Source organism: Chiloscyllium punctatum, chromosome 20 (assembly GCF_047496795.1).
Source record: "Chiloscyllium punctatum isolate Juve2018m chromosome 20, sChiPun1.3, whole genome shotgun sequence".
NCBI lineage: Eukaryota > Metazoa > Chordata > Chondrichthyes > Orectolobiformes > Hemiscylliidae > Chiloscyllium > Chiloscyllium punctatum.
Window position 1 is genome coordinate 47,550,333 of NC_092758.1, and position 25,109 is coordinate 47,575,441.

A 25,109-nucleotide genomic window follows, 5' to 3' on the forward strand; every position below is an offset into this window, starting at 1 on the left:
CAAGGGTTATGGGGAAAAGACAGGAAAGTGGATGCAAGGAATTTTGAATCCTATGATCCTAATGATTGGCAAAACAAGCTCAAGAGGTTGAACTCCTTATTCCAATTTCTTATTATGGTTCCTTGATTCACTTTTAGGGAGTGTTGAATTTATTTCTTTGTCCAAAACTAAACGGTAAAGCTTTTTTAAAAAGATCTGCATGTATTAATTACTTCAACTAATTTAGACCTTGTCTTAACTAGAGGAAAACAAAGGCCTGCTAATCTAAGATGGAGGTACAGTGTCATTACAGTTAGAGAATCACTAATCCATTGAAAGAAATAGAAAAATTCAAGTGTGACAGTAGTAGCATTACAGAGATAGCTCAATTGCAATAATGTGAAGGAAACAGCATGATATTTGTCATGGGTTTTTCTCATGATATATGACATATTTCAGCAGCATATTTCTAGCTCAGTTGGTAGCTCTCTTACCTCTGAGTCATAAAATTGTGGATTCAAGTCCTGCTGTAGGACTTGAGCACAAAATTCAAGGCTGACCTTCAAGTGCAGCATTGAGAGCCTGTTGCACTGTTAGACATGCTCTCTTGTGGGTTTGATAGTAACTTGAGGCTCTGTCTGCCACCTCAGATTGATGCAATAAATTTTATACTGGCAAAGGAAAAAAGGGGAGTTAGCTGGAGTGTCCTGGTGAATATCATCCTCAATCAACATCATAAAAATATAGTGAACAGAATTTCCCTGATCTAGAGCTGTGTGGACTCTAGCAACAGCGTTGGGAAATATGGTAAGAATGGAGAGATCAAATTACTGACTTCGAGAAAAATAATTTTGATTTGCTCCTTTGGCTTTAAATGGTGAGTTCTGAATCTTTATGTTGTGTGGCCATTACCTTAGTTCGATTAATTTAGATCTCATTATTAGCTAATTTCACCTCAATCTATGCAATTCTCCTAAACCCTCAGAAGAAATCAGCTAGAATCGATTCTTGACACACAGGTCAGAGTAGTTATCTAGCAGCAACAGTTCAGCATTTGTTTCTCCAGATCTCTCCATCTAGCTTACCATCATTTCTCTGCATCTTCTACAGAGTCTATATCCTACTTTCATACTAATGACTTGCATGCTTCTGCCAGATTTCTTCAGTTGCAAGGGCATATATATATCTACATGAGATGCATCTTATGTCTCTCAGCTTTCTTTTCCTATCAGTTTATCAGTTTATGCTTACTTGGAGGCTGCCTGCCTCTCTGGCCTGCATTGTTACTTAATGCAGATGGTGAAGCAGAAAGCTTGTCACAGACCAGTTAAGGGATAGACATGTTGCTTAGTAACATCTAACTGTATCAATGTCATGTCTGCAGCATGTGCCAGCAGCTAATATAGTAAACACATTGCATCTGTTTTGAACAAATGGCCATGTCTGAAAGTCAAAGGTAGGTGGGGGATATTTCCTTCGCATAGTCAACATTCTCTATGTTCAGTTAAGCGGTTGTGCCACAGGTAATCAAAGATCATGTCTGAGCTCAGTCCAGGGGATTGGCTATGATCGGCCAGGCACTAGGTCCGATCATAGTCTGGGAATCCAAGTCGTTTCAGTCTGACTCCAGTCAGTTTTGTACGTCCAGTGCAATTCGCCTGGGGGTCGCAGGTATGTCAGTCAGGGCGCTTCAAAGACATCAGTCTGGGCTCTTCTTCTTCAGTGCTCTCTTCTCAAGTCACTCCAGGGGGTGGTCAGTCCTGAGGGTTTGTGTATTAACTGTTTGGGAAATAGTCAGGGGCAGTTCCATGCAGTCCTGGAAAAAACAGGTAGCTCAACTCTGAAGAAGTGTTACTGAACTCGAAATATTAACGCTGCTTTCTCCCCATAAATGTTGCCAGACCTGCTGAATTTCTCCAGAAATTTCTATTTTTGCTTCAGATGTCCATTATTTTGTTTTAGAACACAACTTGGTGTTGGGGTTCATTGGTCTGGGCACTGAGAGAATGATGATTATGTAAGGAACAATTCAAGATAGAAGAGTGGGATTTCATAGACCAAAGAAGGGGACAGGGAATTACATGAATATGGTGTCTGGTGCATCATAATCACACTGAATGCAGCTAAATAACAATGGAGGAGGCTGAACAGACATCAGTGGTGCAGAGACAGTAACACCAAAGGGAAAATGAAGGATGAGGGTATCATCATCTTCTTAGATGGAGCCAGAAACTCACTGGCAAGGTACAAAATTGAAAACTTGATATCTTCACACCAAATTTGAGTGTATGATGAGGAGAGAAGATGGTGACCATCCCACACAGAGTGGGGAGAATAAATTACTGTGTTTTTTCCTTTGGGGACTATAATCCTTTACCTGTGAGGCCCTGCAAAGGTCAGTTATAATAATCATGCAGCACATCTGCTTTGAAATCATATTATGCAGCACATCTGCTTTGAAATTGGATTAATTGAGAGGTAATTCTTTTTGTTAAAAGAAATTAAAATTATGTCATCAAGCAATCATGACTGTTCCATACCTGGCATCCAATGGACTTGTGTTGGCCAGATATGTAAAGATATGCAGACACAGACTTAATAGTCTCACCTGACCTCACAATTTCTGCATAATTTTTCATGCCTGCCACTGGAACAGAATGTTTTGGAGCTGCCACATTCTCACTCCTAACTATAAGTATGCAAAGACATAGAGAATGAAGTTCAAGGATGGACATTTTGGGAGGATTACAATTTACAATGAATAAATATGTGATTCTTAATGACTCAACATAACATTATAACTTTTGATCTTCAACATACAACTGGCTAAGGTCACATAGCTCAGAATTCCACATCAGGGCATGGCTGTGACCACCTTTCAAAATGTGCATAGCACACTGTGTGAGAGCAGAGTATGTCACTTCAGAATGAAGACTATGACTCCGACTCAATGATTGACATTTGGGATTGGGAGTACAGTTATTGAAATACTGTTCAATTTCAAACATTCTCCAAAGGTTACCTTCTCATTTTTTCAGAGGTAGAACCAGAGCTTGGAGGACTCCTTGTGGTCTTGGTGAATGTGAGATGACAGCAGTGAAGGAATCATCAAAAACAACTTCCTCACTAAGTCCACATGCCCAAAGCCACCATAACTATCATCTGTTGGAAAAGATTTGCTCTCAGATGAATAGGTGGGCAGCACATCCTCATGCCAATCAATGGTTCATCAATCCTGAATTATTAGATCAACAGCTCATGTAATTGTGACCTATGACCCCCAATCCTTGGCTCATAACCACATCCAGGGTGTCCCTGATGTCCAATTACATTAGATTATATCATCCCCATGAACAAGAAGAATCAAACAGCCTGGGCAATGTGATTTTCCACCATTGCTGGTTTCCCTAGGTGCAAGGCACAATAACTAACACGCTGGTTTGACAGCACCCAACCACCAAATGAAAAGGCTCCATTCCATTTATGTCTAATTTTAAAAGTCTATGCTAGTTATCTTGGGAGGTGTCATGATATGTACATTAGACCATAAGACCATAAGATGTAGGAGCAGAAATTAGGTCATTCAGCCCATAGAGTCTGCTCTACCATTCAATCATAGCTGTTAGGTTTTCAACCCCATTTTTCAACCCCGCTTTCTCCCCAGAACCTTTGATCCCCTTGACAATCAAGCACTTATCAATCTCTGTTTAATGACCTGGTCTCTACCGCCTTCTGTGGCAATGAATTCCACAGATTCACCACTCTCTAGCTAAATTTATTTTTATCTCCATTATAAAATGTCTTCCTTTTACTCTAAGAATGTGCCCTCGACTCCTTGACTCTCCTGCCAAGGGAAACATCTTCCTAACATCCACTCTGTTCAGTATTCTGTAAGTTTCAATCAGATCTCCCTCATCCTTCTGAACTCCATTCAACACAGTCCCAGAATCCTCAAACATTCCTTTTATGTTAAGCCGTTCATTCCTGGGATCATTCTCATGAACACTTCTGAACCCGCTCCAGGACCAATACATTCTTCCTGAGGTACGAGGCCCAAAATTGCTCACAATACTCTAAATGTGGTCTGACAGAGATTTATAAAGCCTCAGAAGTACATCCCTGCTTTCATATTCCTGTCTCCTCGAGATGAATTACAGCATTGTATTTGCTTTCCTAACATCCGACGCAAGTTTATCTAAAGAGAAACCTGAACTAGGACTCCCAAGTCCCTTGGCACTTCAGATTTCTGAATTTTCTCCCCATTTAGAAAATAGGCCATGCCTCAATCCTCCTACCAAATTGCATGACATCACATATTCTCACCTTGTAGTTCTTCTGCTACTTCTTTGTCCACTCTTCTAACCTGTCTAAATCTTACTGCAGCCTCTCCACCACCTCACTGCTACCTTCCACCTACCCCTCCCACCTACCTTTGATCATCTGCAAACTTAGCCAGAATGCTCTCAGTTCCTTCATTTAGATCATTAATGTATTAAGTGAAAAGCTGTGGTCCCAAAACTGACCCTTATGGAATACCACTTGTCAGCAGATTGTGTCCTGGAAAGGGCCCTTTTATCCCCACTGTCTGCCAGACAGCCAATCTTCTATCCATGCTAGCACCTTGCCTCTAAGACCATGGGCCCTTTCTTACTCAGCAGCCCCCTGTGCACACCTTACCGAATTACTAGAGAACTCACAGGTACTATGTCCTTTCAAGTTCTTCTGGCCATATAGGATGGGTGCTGGGAGACAAGACCTATCCACTCCAAAAACTTGCTGATGGCAATTTTATAAAACATTCAGATGATTTGGAATCGAGATAAAATGTTTTCCATGGCTTCCACCAAGGCTATTGTGGAACAGAACATAATCTCCTTAAAATTAGGTATTGATGCCTGTACTACTCTGACAGGACCTTGTAGTATAGCCTAGAAAGGCTGTTCTCTGTTAGTGTAGGACATGCCTTTCAGACAAAATGGAGGACTGAGAGCAGTCTTCTGAGGATGAAAATGAGGATCAGGCCATTGAGATCATGATAAAAATATGCACTGTTGAGCTTGAAAGACCAGAGAGAATGTCACTGAAACTGGCCACCAGGAGATATGAGCTGAGTTTGGACTTCCTTCAGTTTTGAAACTTTTTGTTTGTTTTATTACAAGCAGCCCCTGGTCAGTTCACAGACATGTGGGTCTGCTTATTTCCGCACCTCATGAACATTTTTGTTGCTGGATGAATGAGTTTTCAATCCATCTGTTAGGCTGATGCCACCTTAAAGTATTTGCATTTTCCAATTCCTTCTAACCATCAGCAGAAAGAAACAGTCAGTGAGTCAGAGCAGAAACCTGGTATGAGATGGAGCTTTGGTGACTTTTAAGGCTTCACTCAGCTAATGATATCCAAGTTGTTATATTGTGCAGTCCTCATGAAAGGCAGCAGGTTGGGAGGATTCCTGAGGGACCTGCCCTTCATCTTTCCATCATCAGTTCACCTTCAACATTTTAAAATTTGCGTTGACTGCTAAATTGCCCTGAAATGCTTGAGCATTTAAAATGAGAGAGACAGCACTTAGCAGCTATTCTCAACAGGCAACTGAGCTATAAGAGTGAATGGACTTCCCATTATACACCTCCTAGCCCTCAATAACACTTTAAAAGCTGAAAAATGGAATGAAACATTGCCTACAGAGATGCGTGCATTTGGCACTGATTCCATTCTCTCACTTATAGTGTGGGTGTATATGTGGATAATCTACAAAGGACAGAAACTAAAATCCCTGCACATTATTTGTAGCCTCAGTATTGTCACTGCATCAAAGGGAAAGTCCTTGTGTACAGTCAACAATGTGATTGTTCAATGAGCCTGTTTTGGGAGTTTGCAGTGCAATAATCAACTGTTACAGTTCATGTGTTACAACAGTCAACACCATTCAAAAACAGAAATGATTTGAGACATCAAGTGGTCATGAAAGGTTCTACATAAGTGGAAGTCTTTTTTTTTGGAAATGTTAAGAAATTGTACTTTCTGTATCCACCATGTTGATGCAAGGCATTAGTAATACTGCCTTAGGTTTGTCATTTCTCTTTTTCTCTACATTTGTTTCTTTCTATAGGGCTGCACAGTAGCTCAGTGGTTAGACAAGCTGCCTCACAGCACAAGAGATTCAGGTTTGATTCCACACTTGGGTGACTGTGTGAAGTTTGCACATTCTTCCCATGTCTGTGTGAGATTCCTCCGGGTGCTCCAGTTTCCTCCCGTGGTCCAAAGGTGGGCAGGTTAGGTGGAATGGCCATACTAAATTAACCTGTAGTGTTGTGCAGGCTAGGTGTATTAGCCATGGAAATAAAGGTTTACAGGGTTAGGGTGGGGGGCTGAGTCAAGGTTGGAAGGTCTTCTAAGGGGCATTGGAGACTTGATGGGCTGAATGGCCTGCTCTGACACTGTAGAGATTCTAGGTTTGCCTCTTGCTTGAACTCCTTACTATAGCAGTTGTGGATTGTTGTGGTAGCAAAAGAACCAGTGCAATGGAAGAGGAAAATATGACCGTGAAATAGCTTCAGTTTGCTTTCACACTCTCTCACTCAGATGTTACCATATATACTCGAGTAATAGTCGATCTCATGTACAAGTCAACCCCCTACTTTTGGCCTAATAACCTGGAATTTTCCATATATCTTGTGTAAAAGTTAACTCTAATTCTTCACAGAGTACAGGTCAATGTTTATGAGCCAGTGTGCCAGCCATCATGTCTGCTCCAACTTTCCAGTCAGCTCTGCACTGCTCCTGGTCTTCCAGTCCACTGGCTGTTGTGTCCCACTCTAGGTTTTCGGAATTACTGAAATTCATGTTGTTTTTCTTCATGCGTTTAGCAATCAATTGGGCTTCTGCGAATGATATTGTATAAATTTTGACAGACATGAATTTTAGCCCCTTAAAAGTAGTATTCATGTAATAGTCGACCCCATAACTTTAACCTTAAAAAGAAGTTTTTAAAAATTGGCTATTACTCGAGTCTATACAGTATATCTTTTCATTACTTGTTTCCTTCACATCTGGCAATACAGCTGTAATTTTCTATTTGAATAATTAGCCATACATCCTCTCTTCCTGCTTCATAAGTGGTCAATGTAGTTTAGATCTAACATTCATTCTCTCCCACTTGCATGATCAATACATTCCTTCAGGGTAATTGTAGAGAACATTCAACTATTACCCCCTTCCTCTCCTGCCCAAGCTAGTCACCTCAAAATTTGTTTGCTTCAGCATTCAACTTTGACAATAAAGAAATTACATTAGAAATATGGAACAACACAAATAGATTACTCTTTTTACTTGTATTGGCTCTATCTTGTTCCTTCTGGCCCAGAGAATCGCTGCCTCAGAGGATAAACCTTTTCCATGAATGAAACATAGTTTGAAATAATTAGCTTGCCTCAAAATTATAATCTTGTGCTTTGTAAATTAAAACATTATGTAATCAAGAAAGCCCTCTCTCTCCTTCACATTCAATTTCTCCATTTTAGCTCATATTTCTAGATTAGATTACATTACAGTGTGGAAACAGGCCCTTCGGCCCAACAAGTCCACACCGACCCGCCGAAGCGCAACCCACCCATACCCCTACATTTACCCCTTACCTAACACTATGGGCAATTTAGCATGGGCAATTCACCTAACCTGCACATCTTTGGACTGTGGGAGGAAACCGGAGCACCCGGAGGAAACCCACGCAGACACGGGGAGAACGTGCAAACTCCGCACAGTCAGTCGCCTGAGGCGGGAATTGAACCTGAGTCTCTGGCGCTGTGAGGCAGCAGTGCTAACCACTGTGCCACCGTGCCGCCCATTATCTGCCTCCTTCTCTCTCATTTTCTCCCTGTCCTCTCTGGCCTAATACATGTTTTAAAAGTCAATGAATATAGACACTGCAAAAAAGAGTGTGCAATTAAAGGTGAGCACTGCTGAGGTAGGTAGAGGTGTGAGGGTTCCTGAACAGTGAGGCACACTTGACTGCTTCCATTGAAGGAACAAAAAGGACCAAAGCCAGTAAGGTCTTTGGTTAAAAAGGGGATCCCCTCTATCCGCCTTCTCATATAAGTGACAGCTTTGTTCTTTTCTATGGCCCTCTCACTAAGTGTAGAGCTTTGGAATCCAATAGCTTCCTGACCTCGGCTTGCACTCCCTGCACTTAATACAAGGTCACTGTAATGTTGTAAAATGCCGGCACAAAATGGCCCCAAAATGTGGCTTTGATTGGCTTCTGACTTGCTTGGATTCAGTTCCCTATCTCCCTCTGGCACAGTCTCCCAAAGACAGGAATACACTACATGCACACAGCATGAGTCACACCATCTTGGCACTGCTCTCTCCAGAAAAGTTCAGCTTTTCCTGCTCATGCTTTTGGTTTTTTCTTCCTCTTACTTCTGTTTTGCTCTCACACACATATGGGCTCACACAACTTTGCAGTTTCCCTTGATAAAATAGTCATCTGATATTGAATTGAATCATTTATTGTCACGTGGATTCAATACAAAATACAGTGAAAAGTGTGTACCGTCGCCATGTATGGGCACCATTCACATTATCTTAAAATAAAATAGAAAAGAAAGAAAGATAAACTAAAGAGAGTCAAACTTTTACTTCTCAGACTCACCCAGGCTTCACCAGCCCACGTTATGCCATCAGTAGGGGCCCACACCACACAGAAGGGAGAGTCCCGCTCCAGGCTTCACAGGTCAGCTGACTCTGTAACCACGCTGCCTCTGAACCTGCTGCTACTGCTCTGGAACCCAGTGAAGCCACCTTCCCACCAAAGAGCTCTCTTTATCAGGTAAGTTTGAGCGAAAACTAAATAAAACTGAGAAAAGAAGAAGGGAGAAAGTAAAAAACAGCAAGTGAAGAGGACAAGCCCAGGCACAGGAGACTGGACGCTGCCTACTCCACCACTGCTATCTTGCATTAAATATATTTTATACCTCAATCTTGCTTTTGAAGTTTGAATTTTTTATACTTCAATGGATTGCAAAAAAATCTGCTTGCCAGAAAATGGTGGGAGGTAATGAAGAATATTTTATGAAGAGTATAATTGACTGGCACACTTTGAGAAACTGTGACATTGCATGGGCTTAGAATGCTCAATCCAGATTCATGCAGAGAATTATAGCTCAGGGTAAAAAATATGCAAGTTAATCTTTTGAGAGAGGGTGGAGCTATTACATAAAATTGGAAGGACAACATTAAAAGACAGAACAAATATTTTTATGGAGAAATGTTACAATATATAATGTTTCCATTTTCAAATTTCTTTGAAATTATTATTTTGCACATTACACTTTACTATTTATGGAAAAATGTGACAGATGAAATCTTTCAGAATGAGCTGATGAGTTTTTTTAATGCATTATACACTTTGTACAATTCGACTAATGAGTTCGCTTAAGGAATACCGATCATAAATGTGACAACAGAGTACTATACAAACAAGAAATCTATAAAATATCTTTCTGAAACATCTTGGATAACCTAATGGAATAAATATCAGGTCATTAAATAATGAACAGTGGCTGCTGACGGCAGGAGATTGGCTATCCATAGACTTGCAAATAAATATTTATGGAGTCTTTGAGTTATTACAGCACATAAGGGGGGACATTTGATCCCTTAAGTCTATAGCAGTTCTCTGTCCACAAAATAATCTCCCCATTTCCTCTACTCTATCACTATACCTGATTATTTCTCTCAAGTACTAACCCCTTTTGAAATCATTCATTATTTCTGCTTCAACATCTTTGTGATCATCATCACTCCCTGTGTGAAAAGTCCTTCATCAAATCTCCTGCATTTCCTGGCAAAAACATTAATCTGTGGTCATTCCTTGTGCCATCAAGAATTCTTTGTCTACCTCATCTAACTCTGCCATAATCATGTATATCTCTACTTAATTACCCTCACTACTTTACTGCAAGAACAACACCAGTTTCTCCAAACCACAACCTTTGGATAAAATCCTGCATTCCTGAAAACATTCTGGTATATATCCCTGAACTATCCCTGAACTTTTATTAATGACTTAGATGAGGGAGTCGAAGGGTGGGTCAGTAAATTTGCAGATGATACAAAGATAGGTGGAGTTGTGGACAGTGAGGAGGGCTGTTATCGGCTGCAGAGGGACTTAGATATGATGCAGAGCTGGGCTGAGGAGTGGCAGATGGAGTTCAACCCTGCCAAGTGTGAGGTTGTCCATTTTGGAAGGACAAATAAGAATGCGGAATACAGGGTTAATGGTAGGGTTCTTGGTCAGGTGGAGGAACAGAGGGATCTTGGGGTCTATGTACATAGATCTTTGAAGGTTGCCACTCAGGTGGATAGAGTTTGTAAGAAGGCCTATGGAGTATTATCGTTCATTAGCAGAGGGATTGAATTCAAGAGTCGTGAGGTGATGTTGCAGCTGTACAGGACTTTGGTTAGGCCGCATTTGGAGTACTGTGTGCAGTTCTGGTCGCCTCACTTTAGGAAAGATGTGGAAGCTTTGGAGAGGGTGCAGAGAAGATTTACCAGGATATTGCCTGGAATGGAGAGTAGGTCGTACGAGGATAGGTTGAGAGTTCTCGGCCTTTTCTCGTTGGAACGGCGAAGGATGAGGGGTGACTTGATAGAGGTTTATAAGATGATCAGAGGAATAGATAGAGTAGACAGTCAGAAACTTTTTCCCCGGGTACAACAGAGTGTTACAAGGGGACATAAATTTAAGGTGAAGGGTGGAAGGTATAGGGGAGATGTCAGGGGTGGGTTCTTTACCCAGAGAGTGGTGGGGGCATGGAATGCGCTGCCCGTGGGAGTGGTAGAGTCAGATTCATTGGCGACCTTTAAGCGGCATTTGGATAGGTACATGGATGGGTGCTTAATCTAGGATAGAAGTTCGGCACAACATCGTGGGCCGAAGGGCCTGTTCTGTGCTGTATTGTTCTATAACTCTATCTCTATCTGTGTGAAATACTCTATTCTAATCAATATGAGTTCCCTATTTTTGTGTTCGATACTTGTATTTGTGAAGACCAAATAGGAAGATAAGGGCAGGTTCAGCCTCTCAAGCATGTTTTGCCCTTTCAGATTGTGACCGATCATGTATTTCAACCCTCTCTTCTCAAACTACCCTCATGTCAGGATCTCATTAGTAACCAAAAATCAATCTCTGTCTTAAACTTATATAATGACTGAGCTTTCACATCCTAAAAATTGACAATCTTCAGAATGGAGAAGTTCCATCTCATCTCAGTCCTGAATGTATTGCCTTTGATTTTGGGACTGTGTCTCCTGGTTATAGAAGCCACAGTCAATGGAAACACCCAGACTCTTTAACAACTGTATCTGCTCTTTAATAATTTCATAGATTTCTGTAACATTGCCTCGCATTCTTCCTACTTTTAGAGAATGCAGGCTTATTCCCCACAAATGTCTCTTCAAAGAAACAGTGCCACAATCCCAGGAATTTGTCTGGGGTGAACCTCATTCTGCTCCCATCTATGATAAGTACATCCTTCATGAGGCAAGGGGACTAGAAGCTTTGCTAACCACTTTCTCAATATGTGCTGCCACAAAGTTCTATGAAGATGAGTCATCAAGTCCTGTGCCATTTACATGTTCATTCTTCCCGAGGGATGGGCAATAAATACTGGCCAGCCATCAACACCCATATCCCATAAGCCAATGGAAAAAGAAAAAAATATTCTCCGTATTCATTCCACCAAAATACATTGTCTTATGGCTCTCAATATTAAATTTCAACAGTCACTTGTCTGCCCATTCTGCTCACCCATGATACCTATCAACTGCAACAGGATAAACACACTGTTAGCTTGGCTACCAAGTTTAGTATCACTTACAGTGTTCCCAGCATTGATTCTCAGGGACAATACTGTCCACTATTCTCCAGTTTGAAAAAAAAATACGACTTACCATTTTCTATCCTTAAAACAATCCATCACTCAAATTGACATCGTCCTTCCTAGAAACCACAATTGTGTTAAGAAATCTTAAATGAGATCAAATCTTGTTTAAAAATCCCCATAGGCACCATCCATTGCATTCCTTTCATCTATGTTATCTGCTACCTCTTTGAAAACATTTTAGATTATTTAAGTGTGATATGTTATTTATAAACTGGCTCTCCTTATGGAGCTCAAACCTCCATAAGTGTCTGCTGATTTTTTCTACATCTAAATAAATACCCACAACTGATGCTAAAAACTGAAGAAATAAACTGTGGATGCTGGAAATCACAAACAAAAACAGAAATTGCTGGAAAAACCCAGGAGTTCTGGCAACATCTGTGGAGAGAAATCAGAATTAATGTTTCAGGTCCAGTGACCCATCCACAGAACTACTAATGTTAAATTGGCCATCCCATCATTACTAGCAATGCTGCCACATCCTTTCTTGAATAGAGGTGTCACATTTATCACATTTTAATGGTTGACATGTCTTGGAAAGATTGGGAGATTACGGAGAGCATTTCCACTCCCACCTTCCAAGAGCAGTCTGTGATTCCAATCGACTGGAGAAAGTAGGGAGAAAAAGCCATTGCAGTCTTGTGAGAAAAAAAGTCCAGGGAAGGGAAGGTAACAATATTTCTTGTTGGGCCCAGAAGAACATTTTTGCTTAGTTCATTTCAGCTTCTGTTATTCAAGTAGGTTGATTTTCAACAATGTGTTGACTTCCTTTCCCTGCTGATCCTCTTTTGTTTTTGTAGGGAAGACCTAATCAAATGAATGCACTGAACTGGCCTTTCTTCAGATGCAGCACTGAAGAAGTGGAAATCCAATTCATCAAGCATGGCCAGGCAGAGGTTGTTCACTCTCCATTTCTGGCAGTGCCACTCATACAGTGGCTTTTCCTGGTCATGCTTCAGGAAGTACACAAGGGACTGGATTCGGGTGAGTGAAAGTGTTTGGGGGTTGTGGATAGTGGAGGACAGATGATCAAGGACAAGGACAGGGGAAGTATTGCAGGTACTTCCTCCCCTTCCCCAGTACATGATTGCTGGATTCAGTACAAGCGCATGTCAACACAGGATACTTTCCCCCACACCATCCCCTACTACTCCACTCCCTGGTAGGCCTCTGACAAGTCTGAGAAAGTTAGCACCAAAAAACCATGTGATTCCAATTTAATCACATCAGTAAATTCTGGTAGGCTTATAGGGATAACTGGTCTCAGTTGGCCCATTAAGAATGTATTTTGCCATCCTGTCATGAATAGATAAGTTTCTCACATGAATTCACTTCTGTCCTTGGCTTAATCATAGGACAACTTCCTGAGTGGTGGAGACTGACAAGCAAAGTTTACTGCAATTAATTGGGCCTAACCACCATGTTTCCCATTGTTACAGTTGGAGTGAATTCCAGCCAACTTTTAGTTCTTATATTTTCAGGAACCCAAAATAAATACAACAACAATTGCTGAACTTCATAAATTTTTGATTTTGAAACAATCTTGTTTTGCTGGCTTACAGCATTAAACTCTAATTATGAGCTGGAAGTTCTGCATGTTATTTGCTTGTCAAATTGATGTCTCATTTGATAACTGTTCCGTTTCTGCTGCTTCCCACACGTGTAACCATTGTATCATTATGAAATTGGCTCTTCTCAAAACTGACAGTGGTTAAGCATCGAGAAAAGCGTAACTTAGAAAACGCAATTAATCCAATGGGATTCAGGGAAAGAAAAACAACTTTAAACCAGCTGTCTTCTTGACAGCTGAAAAGCAAGTATGTATCAAAGGAATAATTTCCAAAATAGTGCAAGTTTTTCATGCAGTAGGCTTGCAAACTTTGTTTTAGACAAACAAACATTCACACATTTTAGAATTTATATTTGCTCCAAAGATCAAGACAAAAAAAAATTCAATAATCAGTGTGAAATCTTTTGTAAAATATTATGTGCCAAACAAAAGATTTTACTGGACTAACATTTTCATTAGAATTGACAATATGTTTTATGTGCATCTTATCTCTCCACACAGAACCGCAGAGATGAGATCACAATTGACAGTTGTCATAACTGGAGACAATTCTAATGGTTCCACTTGTTAATGCTGGGCAACACTCACCCTTCGCAGCAAAAGTAAGCTTTCACCACATTTTTAATATGCAATTAGGTTTCTTCATCAAAAGAGGTTTATTAATCTGGAAACCAGCACATTTTTCTTCCAGCAATTTCGACTGGTTCGTTTAGAAAATTCCACTTCCATAACAAACAAGAGAACTGCATGCATATTTACACCTGCATGTTAATCAATGTATATGATCCATAAAGAAAACTATCACTCATGGACAACAACAGTTGTGCATTGTAGTCTGGACTGCTTTTGTTTGATCCTGCAGGTACTTGTATCTGTATTTTTTAAAGCATTCAAGTCTTTTAATGGCACACATGCAAGTTATTGTTGGCTATTCATTCGGTATTTGCTAATTCCTGGAGTGATGTTCCTTCTCCAGGGAATGTCATCCAGTTTGTTTCAATGCCCTGGATGTAAATGCAATTGATTGTCCTTGCTGCAGGTATTGCTGCAGGTCCTGTCCTCCTGGCTTTACGCAGAAGCATGATGTCATCGGTGGCATTGTAGTACCTCAGCAATGACATTAATGTTACAACTTGATTGACGTGAGTGAAAACTGCTTAATGTTCTGTGTCCCAATACCAGTGAAAATGCCTGGCAGTGAACTTGAGCAGAGGTTTATCTCATATTGAATTAGGTCAGAACTTTGTTAGACAATTCACAAATTCAATAAAGATTTCACTGCTGTTGTATTTCATGGTTACTGCATCTCTACTACAAGTTATACATTATCAGGGTCAATTTAAAGCCCTTTCACCATCACTATATTACACTTGACTTCACATATCTCTTGTTATTTCTGATTCAGCTTCAGGTTCATCTGGTGACTTCTCTGTACCAGTCTCATTAGATTCTGATTGTGGTTTGTGGTAACTTCTTTTATCATGCCTTTGCTTTCACAGACTAGTAAATTATTTGCAATTGCTCTAACTTGAAGAAGATCATTCATTCTGTTATGTTGTCTGCATTGATACTCTTCACAAGCACTAGAAATGCAAAAGTTATGTGCACAAGTTGTACCTCCAAATGGCACCGATGAGAGTATTTATAAAACTTTGTTCACCTGCCACTATTTATCTTTCACATCGAGGGGACTGAAACCTTTTGCACTTTGAGGCAAAATGTCTTCAATTGTGGCTTTGTGAGGATAGGGTAATCTCTTTAAAGCTTTTTAACATCCTTTTGATCTATACACACTCTTGTCTTTCCAGATTTTTTTTTATTGTTATTGGCCTGCTAAATTAGACTATAGAAGGAGCCACTTCCTTGATCACTCCCTTCTTGTAAGCTCCTCTATCATTGTATTGCAGGATGGACTTGATAGAAATTGGAACTCTTCTCGGCAGACATAGAGTTTGTATCACATTGTCATCTTCTGTGGGATGATATTGATAAGGAAGACATCCAAAACCAGTGAAACATCTTTGTTTTTGTTTTAGGATCTGTTCAGCGATCAATGTCCTACAAAGTGCTATAAGTCTCTTCTGGGATGTAAACTAGTCCATGTTTTGGTCACGTTTCATTGGAGAAGAATGGATTTTGCCTGATGCCTATCATTTGGAACTCCACATCTTCTCTCTTTGCATTGTCTTCTTGGGACGAAGATACCTCCATTATCCAATGTTAATGTTAAGTTCAATGACTTAACTTTCAGGTCACCATGTTGAGGATGTTGCCAGTATATAAAGTCAATGATATTGCATGTAGCACCACTGTCTATCTGACATTTCCCATTCACTTGATGTTTGCATTCTGGAATCATAATTTGAATAATCTCAAACCACTTACATCTTGAGATCTAGGTGTAAAATGATTCATCAAAATTATCACCAACATCCCTCCAGCAGCACCTTTATAGGCTTCCTTTTCTTTCTTGCAATGAATGCAGCTTCTCGTATTGACAGCACTGCTCTGTTCGCACAGACTACGTTTCCTTTTCTTTCAAGTAGTGCCCTGGACAATGTTTATATCCTGTACAATGGCTTTGCTAATATTGCTGTCCCTTATGGAAATATTTCTTTTTCTCTATCCATTATGTTTTTCTTGTTAGGAATGCATTGCGTCTCACCACAGTGCAAAGACTCATCCATTTCCCATTAATACTCTCAAACTGATGATTGACATCCTCAGAAATTCTGCACATGTTGAGAGCACGTTTCTCCTCTTCAAGCAGGTATTGTCTTATGGCAAGATCTCTTATTCATAAGGTGTTTTATAACTGATGAGATCATCTTCCAGTTGCCCAAAGTCACAAGATTGAACCTAGATATTGCAACATAGTAATATAATGCTTATTTTCATTTTGTTCCTGTGATTGGATGTCAAACACAATGTTCATAAATAATCTTTGCACAAGGTTCAAATTGGATTTCCAAGACGTTCAATATTTCTCCAATTTGGCTTTTCTGCTCCTTAGTGGTGTCCAGGGTGCGGTATAGTTTGTAGAACTGGTTTATCATCACTGGCATAAGAGTTGATAGTCTTATTTGTTTGGGGTTTATTTTAGCTCTTTCTCTGCAGAACATGCCAATTCTGTCAATATCACCTTCCTCTTCCACAAAGCAGGGACTAGAAACCTCACAGCCATACTGACTCACCCAGCAATATCAAATTGCAGGCAAAAAGAAATTAATTATTTCTTGCTGTTTCGTATGGTGGCTTTTTCTCTGATCACTTTCAAAATCCACACAATTTCAGCCAGATGCTTTTGATAATATATATTATATGCAGGCTTTGATGGGTTCTGTCTCAATCTTTATCAGAGGTTGCAGTATACAGATACATTTTTCTAAATATTACATGTTCCTTTTCTTATCTAGGACATTTCTTACAGTTACTGCTGGCAAGACAGACATGCTCAAATTGGTTCACTTCTGGAGGATATCTCACAAAGCACAATAGGTGCTGGCAACTTACTCAATTCAGTTACAGCCTGAAGCTTAATTTTAATTGGGCTTCAATTCTCACAGTTCAGGTCCAAAGTTCATTCCCTGCACCCAGTTTGCACACACCTAGTGGCCTATTTAATCATCATCACCAGAATCTTTATAGCTATGAGCTCTTAAAAAGATGAATCAAGCAAGTGGGACACATATATTTCTTGATGTGTGTGCAAGCGGTTTAACTGGCAACCCTCTTACAGATGCAATGCTCTTGTGCTGTGTCAGAGCCATGTACAAAGATTACTTGTGAAAATTGTGCTGCTGGATGATGTACCTTTTTGCAGCAAACATTGAAACTGAGTGAACTTGTGACAGTCCTTATTCAGCAAAGCACAACCGGTTAGGCAGCATCTGAGGAGCAGGAGAGTTAATGATGCTCGAAATGTTGATTTTCCTGCTCCTCGGATGCTGCCTAACCGGCTGTGCTTTTCCAGCACCACACGTTTTGACTCTGATCTTGAATCTACAGTCCTCACTTTCTCCTAGTCCTTATCCAGCTGTTAGGAAGCATGGTGCTTCATTTGTGTTCAGGCATTTAAAGCAAAACCATGGTTACTTCCAAGAGATCAGATAACTGGAAAGGTAAAATTAGCTTTAAGAAGCTGAAAATATGGCACAGTTGTAATGTCAGTAGATTGGTAATCCAGAGGCTGACAAAAAGTGAAGATTACAGATGCTGAAATATCACTTTTCAATCCTGGTAATACAGAGGTCCAGGCTAATTGATTTCAATTAACAAATCTGGAATTAATAGACAGCATAATGGAGATCACAAACAATTGTCAATTGTTGCATAAACTTTTTGATTTACTAATACCCTTTAAGGAATGAATCTGTCATTCTTACTGACTTGGCTGACATATGAATCTACACCTACGGCAATACAGTTGACTCATAAATGCCCACTGAACACAGGAACAAGAGTAGGCCCTACAGCATGTTGAGTCAACCCCACCATTCATTACAATCATGACTGTTCAAACACTTCAGTAGAAATCCCATTCTTGTAATCATATACACCCTTGTTAAATAGAAATCTATCAATCTCTACCTTAAACATATTCAAAGACTGAGCTTCTAAAGCACCCTGCTACAGAGAATTCTAAAGATGCAGAAGTTTAAAAAATCTCTTTACTTCATACCTAAGTGTCATCTCCCTTTTAAATTGTGTCCTTATAGTCGAAGGTGTGTTGCTGCAAAAGCATAGCAGGTCAGACAGCATCCGAGGAGCAGGAGAATCGACGTTTCAGGCCAGAGCCCTTAGTCAGCCCTTCATCCTTCTGATTCTCGACTCCCCTGCCAGGGAAAATATCTTCCCTTAATCTACCATGTCTGTCTCTTTAAGTATGTTGTAAGTTTCAATGAGATCACCTCTCATTCTTTCAAACTCTAGATAAAACAAACCCAGCTTGCTCAATTTCTCCTGTCATCCTGGGAGCAAGTGTACTGAACCTTTGTTGAAGCAAGACTTCACTACTGATCTGTCAAGTGCGTGATGCTGAAGTACAAAACTGCTTTGTGCAAAACAGCGCAACTGCCATGCAAGAGAAAGAGGTATGCAATACCACAATCAACAGATCAATTCTGAGCTCTGCAATCCTGCTACATTGCGAATGCTGACAGACAATTTCCCAAGATAGAATCCAATGCAGATCCCTGCCACTATGAGGCAGCAGTGTTAAGCACTGATCCACCTTGCCATGTAGTGCTGCCATTGCCAACATAAGGTGTCCAATGACATAGGTAGACAGACACAGAAACTAGCTTTGTAGAATGACAGAACCACCCAAAAAAGAGTGAGTGTGCAGTATTTTGCCAGAAAAAGGTCAGTGGGAGCAATGGTGTTCAGTCAAAGTCTCCAGAATAGTCAGGGCAAGAAAAAATAAGTCTTAGTTAACTTCATGTCAGTAAGACAAAGTTCAAGAAGCTAAAGAATTTGGAGAGGCATTTAAGTAATTGATTATAAGAAACCAGTCATCTATATTTGCAATTTGTTTAAGGATGTCTTGAAGAGACAATAACTAAACACTATCAACATTCCAATGTTCCCAAAATAGTACTATGACTTGTGCTCTAGAATTTGCTGCATTCCCAGCCAAACTGTTCCAGTACTTTCGTAACACCAACAGCTATTCAGCACTGTGAAATATTGTCTATGCATGTCCTGACCATGAAAAATAGGAAAAATCCACTCAGGCAAATTACTGTTCTATTAGTCTACTTTCGACCATCATCAAAATGATGTTGCTGACAGTGGTATTAAGTGACACTTGCTTAGTAATAACCCTGAACACACTTATGCTCAAAAACAAAAACAGAAAATTCTGGAAAAACTCAGTGGGTCTGATAGCATCTGTGGAGACAAAGCAGAGTTAATATTTCTGGTGGTCCAATGAACCTTCTGCAGATCTGATGGTCCGTTATCCCAGGGCCCTCAGCTTCCATCCATAAGGCAGCCTTGGTCTAAACAGGACAAAAGAGATGAACTCCATAGGTGAGGTGAGAGTGACTATTCTTGATATCAAGGTAGCATTTAACTACATTTGGTAGAGGAACCATAGCAAAACTGAAGTCAATAAGAACCATGTAGCAAACTCTCCATTGTTTGGATTCATTCCTAGCACAAAGGAAGTTGATTGTGGTTGTTCGATGCCATTCTTCTCAGTCCCAGGCTGCCACTGTAGAGTTGCTCAGGATAGTGTGTTGAGTCCAACCATTTTCAATTGATTCATTAATAACCTTTTCACCATCATGAAGTCAGATATAAAGAGGCTTGCTGATAATTGCACAATGTTCATGACTTCTTAGCTACTGAAATTGTTCATATTACAATGGACCAGGACAAAATTCAGACTTGGGTTGAGAAGTACAATTAACATTTCTGCCAGACACGTGCCAAGCAAACACCATCTCAAACAAAACAGAATTTATATAACCCCATTAATGTTCAAATACATTGTTTGCACCAGTTCCCCTGCTGTCAATGTCCTGAGGCTTAGCATTGACTTGAAACTGAACTGGGCCAGCAGTAAAATCCCAACTAGTCACAATATTGAAAAAGTAAGAGCCCACAATGAAATTAGGTTTGCTGATTCAAAAAGTTTATTTTTCCGCTTCGGTTACTTTTGTAGGTCAGTCATTGACAATATCCACATGATGCTACAAATGTACTTTTAACAAGATTAGATTAGATTCCCTACAGTTTGGAAACAGACCCTTCAGCCCAATAAGTTCACACTGACCCTCCGAAGAGCAACCCACCCAGATCCATTTCCCTCTGACTAATGCACCCAACACTATGAGCAATTTAGCATGGCCAATTCACCTAACCTGCACATCTTTGGACTGTGAGAGGAAACCAGAGCACCTGGAGGAAATCCACACAGGCACAGGGAGAATGTGCAAACTCCACACAGACAATCACCCGAAGAAAGAATCAAACTTGGGTCCCTGGTACTGTGAGGCAGCAGTGCTAACCACTCAGGCACTGTGCCACATAATAACATTAAAGTTTATTACACAAACCAGAAAATAAAATGCTATTTGATAAGGTTTATTTGAAATTATTCTAGTATAAATATCAGAAGGAAAGATTAAATCCTTTTACCCTCGCAACAACCTTACAAATGCACAAACTTCACAAAGGAATTATTATGTTTCCACTTTTAAAGTTCCTTGTTGAGTTAGCCTGGCTGTAATTGGTGTATATGTCTTGAATATCTGCAATCACTCCCTGAGATCTTCCTTAGTTATTATCTCTTCAAGAGACTCCAAAGGCTTTCGCTTATTGAGCTTTCTTTTACTGACTTGAGATTGCTTAAGACTTATTTTTCTCTTGCTCTGATTGTTCTGGAGGCTGTTTAACTAACAACACTTGAGCTGCCATAAACCTTTCCACTGTGGCAAAAAAAACCCTGCACACTTACTGTCCTTTGAATGAAGCTGACTTTCCAAAATAAGTGGATTTGATCTCTGTCCACCTGTGTCATTGGACTCCTCATTGTTGGGCAATAACCTGTTTTTTTTACCTTAAACCCTAACACTGTTGTCTTCTACTTTTTGTTTTTGAGAACACTGAATTATTAAACTCAAGGGCTTTTGTCCTTGCTTCATTAAATGCAGATTCCCAGATGCCACAATACTACTTCTCGAACTCAAAAATGAAACTAAGTCCTTAGCTGTTAACTCAAACAGTGTAGAAATACAAATCAAAATTAAAGCTGTAAATGCTTCTGTCTACTTTGGGATACAATGTTTAAAATAATGAAAACATATCATGAAGCTACATCACAGCAGCCATATAAATACTGTGCTGAAAACAACGGCTCAGAGACGAGAAAATCTGTGCTCAGTAAATCACATTCTGCTACCTCAATGCAGGTCCTCAATCTACAATTCACAACACCAGGAATGCGATGGGATAATCTCCACTTGTCTGGATGAGTGCAAGTCTAACCAATGTCAAGAAATTTGACATCACCCAAGACAGCCAGCCAGTTTGATTCACATCTCATTCACCGCCTTCCACATTTTCTGTTTTACCACTAACACACAGTGGTAGCTATGTTTACCATCAATAAAATGCACTGAAATAACTCATGAAGCTTCCTTTGATAGCACTTTCCAAACCCATGACCTCTATCATTTAGAAGGACAAATGATGTAGATGCATGGAAACACCATTATTTGCAAGTTCCTCTCCAAAGTTATACACCATCTTGACTTTGTAATATATCACCATTCCTTAACTATCCATGGGCCAAAATCCTGCAAGTCTGCAACTAACACCAATGTGAGTGTCCATGTATCCCATGAACTAGAGCTCAAGAGAAATTAGACAGCGGTGTTCACATCCCATTAATTAATATGAAAATGTTTGTCATTAAATTTCTAATTCTACGTTTGTAAAGCAATCTGATCTCAATTTATTATGAAATTTAGTGAATAAGTTTAGCACCTTCATTTACTTCTGAAAATGTCAGGGCATAACCAATTAAGAATGAGGTAATGTCACTGAAGGTAATTGACCAGATGGCAATGGGTATTTAATAATTTCTGAAATGATTAATTTAAGATATGTATTACAAGTAACATTGACCTTTCTGATATTGACTTGTCAGCTGAATGAATTAAAGGTCAGTAGACAAATTATCTTCTCATATCTATCATTATTCCAATTTTTTTTGCAAGTGGGCCTTTTTAGTTTTAGAAATAAGTAAGCCCTTTAACATTTTAAAACTTTTTTTGTCCTATAAGGGTTTATTTTATAATGCTTTGTCACTGAATTAGAGCATTACTGGTGGTGGGGTTGATAGATATATTTTGCTATTATTTTGGAGTCAACAATGTGGATGAAATACAGAATAATATGAACTTCAGTTTAGATAGATTATTCATTTCTTCTTTGCATTAGATGGTTCTGGTGGTGATTTTGACTCCCAATATGTTCTTCATTCATCTTTGTTGCATTTATTATTTAAATAATAACGTATAAGTGATATGGCTGTGAACTAATTTGAGGATTTCAATATATCTTCTTGATGAAGATGAGATAGGTAAATTTATGAGGGTCATATGACACCTGAGCAGTTTTCTCCACATACATTACTGTCATGGGACCCATATTTATAGAGCCTTCCACCTGGACCTTGACATTTCAGGGGTTAGCTGTCTTTGTTGCCTCCATTTCACAAAAACATTCACAGAACTGGACCATCTGTTTCAGAATAGCCTGAAGCTAATACTTGTGCCAGAGAAGATACTTTGCAAAGGTGAAGGTGAAAATATCATGCAATTTTTACACTTTTGCATCTTTCTAAGCTAATAGAAAGGATTGAATTGTATTTATTGTCACGTGAACTAAGGCACAGTGAAAAGCTTTGTCTTGCAAGCAATACAGGCAGATCACAGAGTTAAGTAGCATAACTAAGTAAATAATGGGTAAACAGTGCAAAAACAAACACACAGGTACAGGTGAATGTTAAGAGTTTGTGAGTCCATTCAGTATTCTAATAGCAGTAGAGTAGAAATTGTTTCAAAACCGAATGGTGCGTGTGTTCAGGCTTCTGTACCTTCTCCCTGATGGTAGAGGTTGTAGAAAAACATTGCCAGGGTGGGATGGGTCTTTGAAAATGCTGGCGGCATGTTCTTGACAGCGGACCTGGTAGATGGATTCTATAGATGGGAGATTGGCCTTTGTGATTGTCCGGGCCAAGTTCACCATTCTGTGTAACCATCTCCGATCTTGAATGGTACAGTTGCCATACCAGGTAGTGATACATCCAGACACAATGCACTCAATGGCATACTATAAAAGTTGGCAAGGGTATTTGTCATCATGCCAAACTTCCCCAGCTGCCTGAGGAAGAAGAGACATCGTTAGGCCTTTGTAACCATTGTGTTTACATGAAGAGTCCAAAAAAGCTTGTTGTGGATGACCACTCCCAGGAGTTTGACACTGTCCACGTGTTTCACCTCTGAGCTGTTAATGTGTTGGGGGGCATGAGTAACATCCCACCAAAAGTCAATAATGAGTTCCTTGGTTTAGCCAGTATTGAGAGCTAGGTTGTTCTCAGTGCACCATTTTTCCAGGACTTCCATTTCTCGTCTGTAGTCTGTTTTGTCACCATCTGAGATTCAACTGACTATGGTGGCATCATCAGCGAACTTGTAAATGGCATTCGTCTGGTATTTGGCGACGCAGTCATGGGTATATAGTGAGTACAGTAAGGGGCTGAGTATACACCCCTGGGGGCTCCAGTGTTGAGTGTTAGTGAGGATGAAATATTGTACCCAATCTTCACTGATTGTGGTCTGTGGGTCAGGAAACTGAGGATCCAGTTGCAGAGAGTGGGGGTGAGTCCAAGATCACTAAGTTTAGTAATCAGTCTCGAAGGGATAACAGTGTTGAAGATTGAACTATAGACAATGAGTAGGATTCTCACTGTTCTTGGTGTCAAGAATTGCTAGGGAGGAGTGAAGGGCAAACGATATGGCATCTGATGTGGATCTGTTGGTCCGATAGGCAAATTGGAGTGGGTCAAGAGTAGTGGGGAGGCTGAAGTTGATTAATGCCAGGACCAGCCTTTCAAAGCACTTCATGACCACCAAAGATTACATTTCCTTCAGTAAGGAAACAGGCCCTTCAGCCCAACGAGTCCACACCGACCCTCCAAAGAGCAATCCACCCAGACCTATTCCCCTACATTTACCCCTGACTAATGTACCCAATACTATGGACAATTTAGCATGGCCAATTCACCTACCCTGCACTTTTGGATTGTGGGAGGAAACCAGAGCACCCGAGAGAAATCCACGCAGACACGGGGAGAATGTGCAAACTCCACACAGACAGTCGCCCGAGGTGGGAATTCAACCCGGGTCCCTAGTTCTGTGAGGGAGCAGTGCTAACCACTGAGCCACCGTGCCACCCGGGTTAGGGCCACTGGCTGGTAGTCATGGAGACATGCTGCAACAGCTTTCTTAAGAACAGGGATGATATTGGCCCTTTGAAACAGGCAGAGACAGTGGCCTGCTGCAGGGACAGGTTGAAGATGTCCGAGAAGACCCCTGCCAGTTGATCGGTGCGTGCTCTGAGTGCACGGCCTGGTACTCCGTCTGGTCCCATTGCTTTCCTTGGATTCACACGAAGAAAAACTGATCTTACCTCTAATGCATTGGGATAGTTTTGTCAGGACTTATCGGAATAGGTGTTACCTCTCCACTGGAATTCTGCTCAAAGCGAGCATAGAAGGTGTTGAGGTGATCTGGGTGGCATGTGTCATCCTCTGCTATCTTGCACTGTCTCTGGTTAGAACCGGTAATGTCATTCAGTCCTTGCCATAGTCACCGGATGTCTGTCTGGGTCTCTAGTTTGGATCAGTATTGGTCCTTGGCTGTCTTAATTGCTCTGTGAAAGTCATACTTGTATTCCTTATATTTGAGTGTGCCTCCTGATCTGAAGGCCTCACGCCTGGTTTTTAACATGTTCTGTATGTCCTGATTCATCCAGGGTTTCCTGTTGGGAAACACCTGGATTGATGTCCTCAGTATGCAGACCTCCACACACTTGCTGAT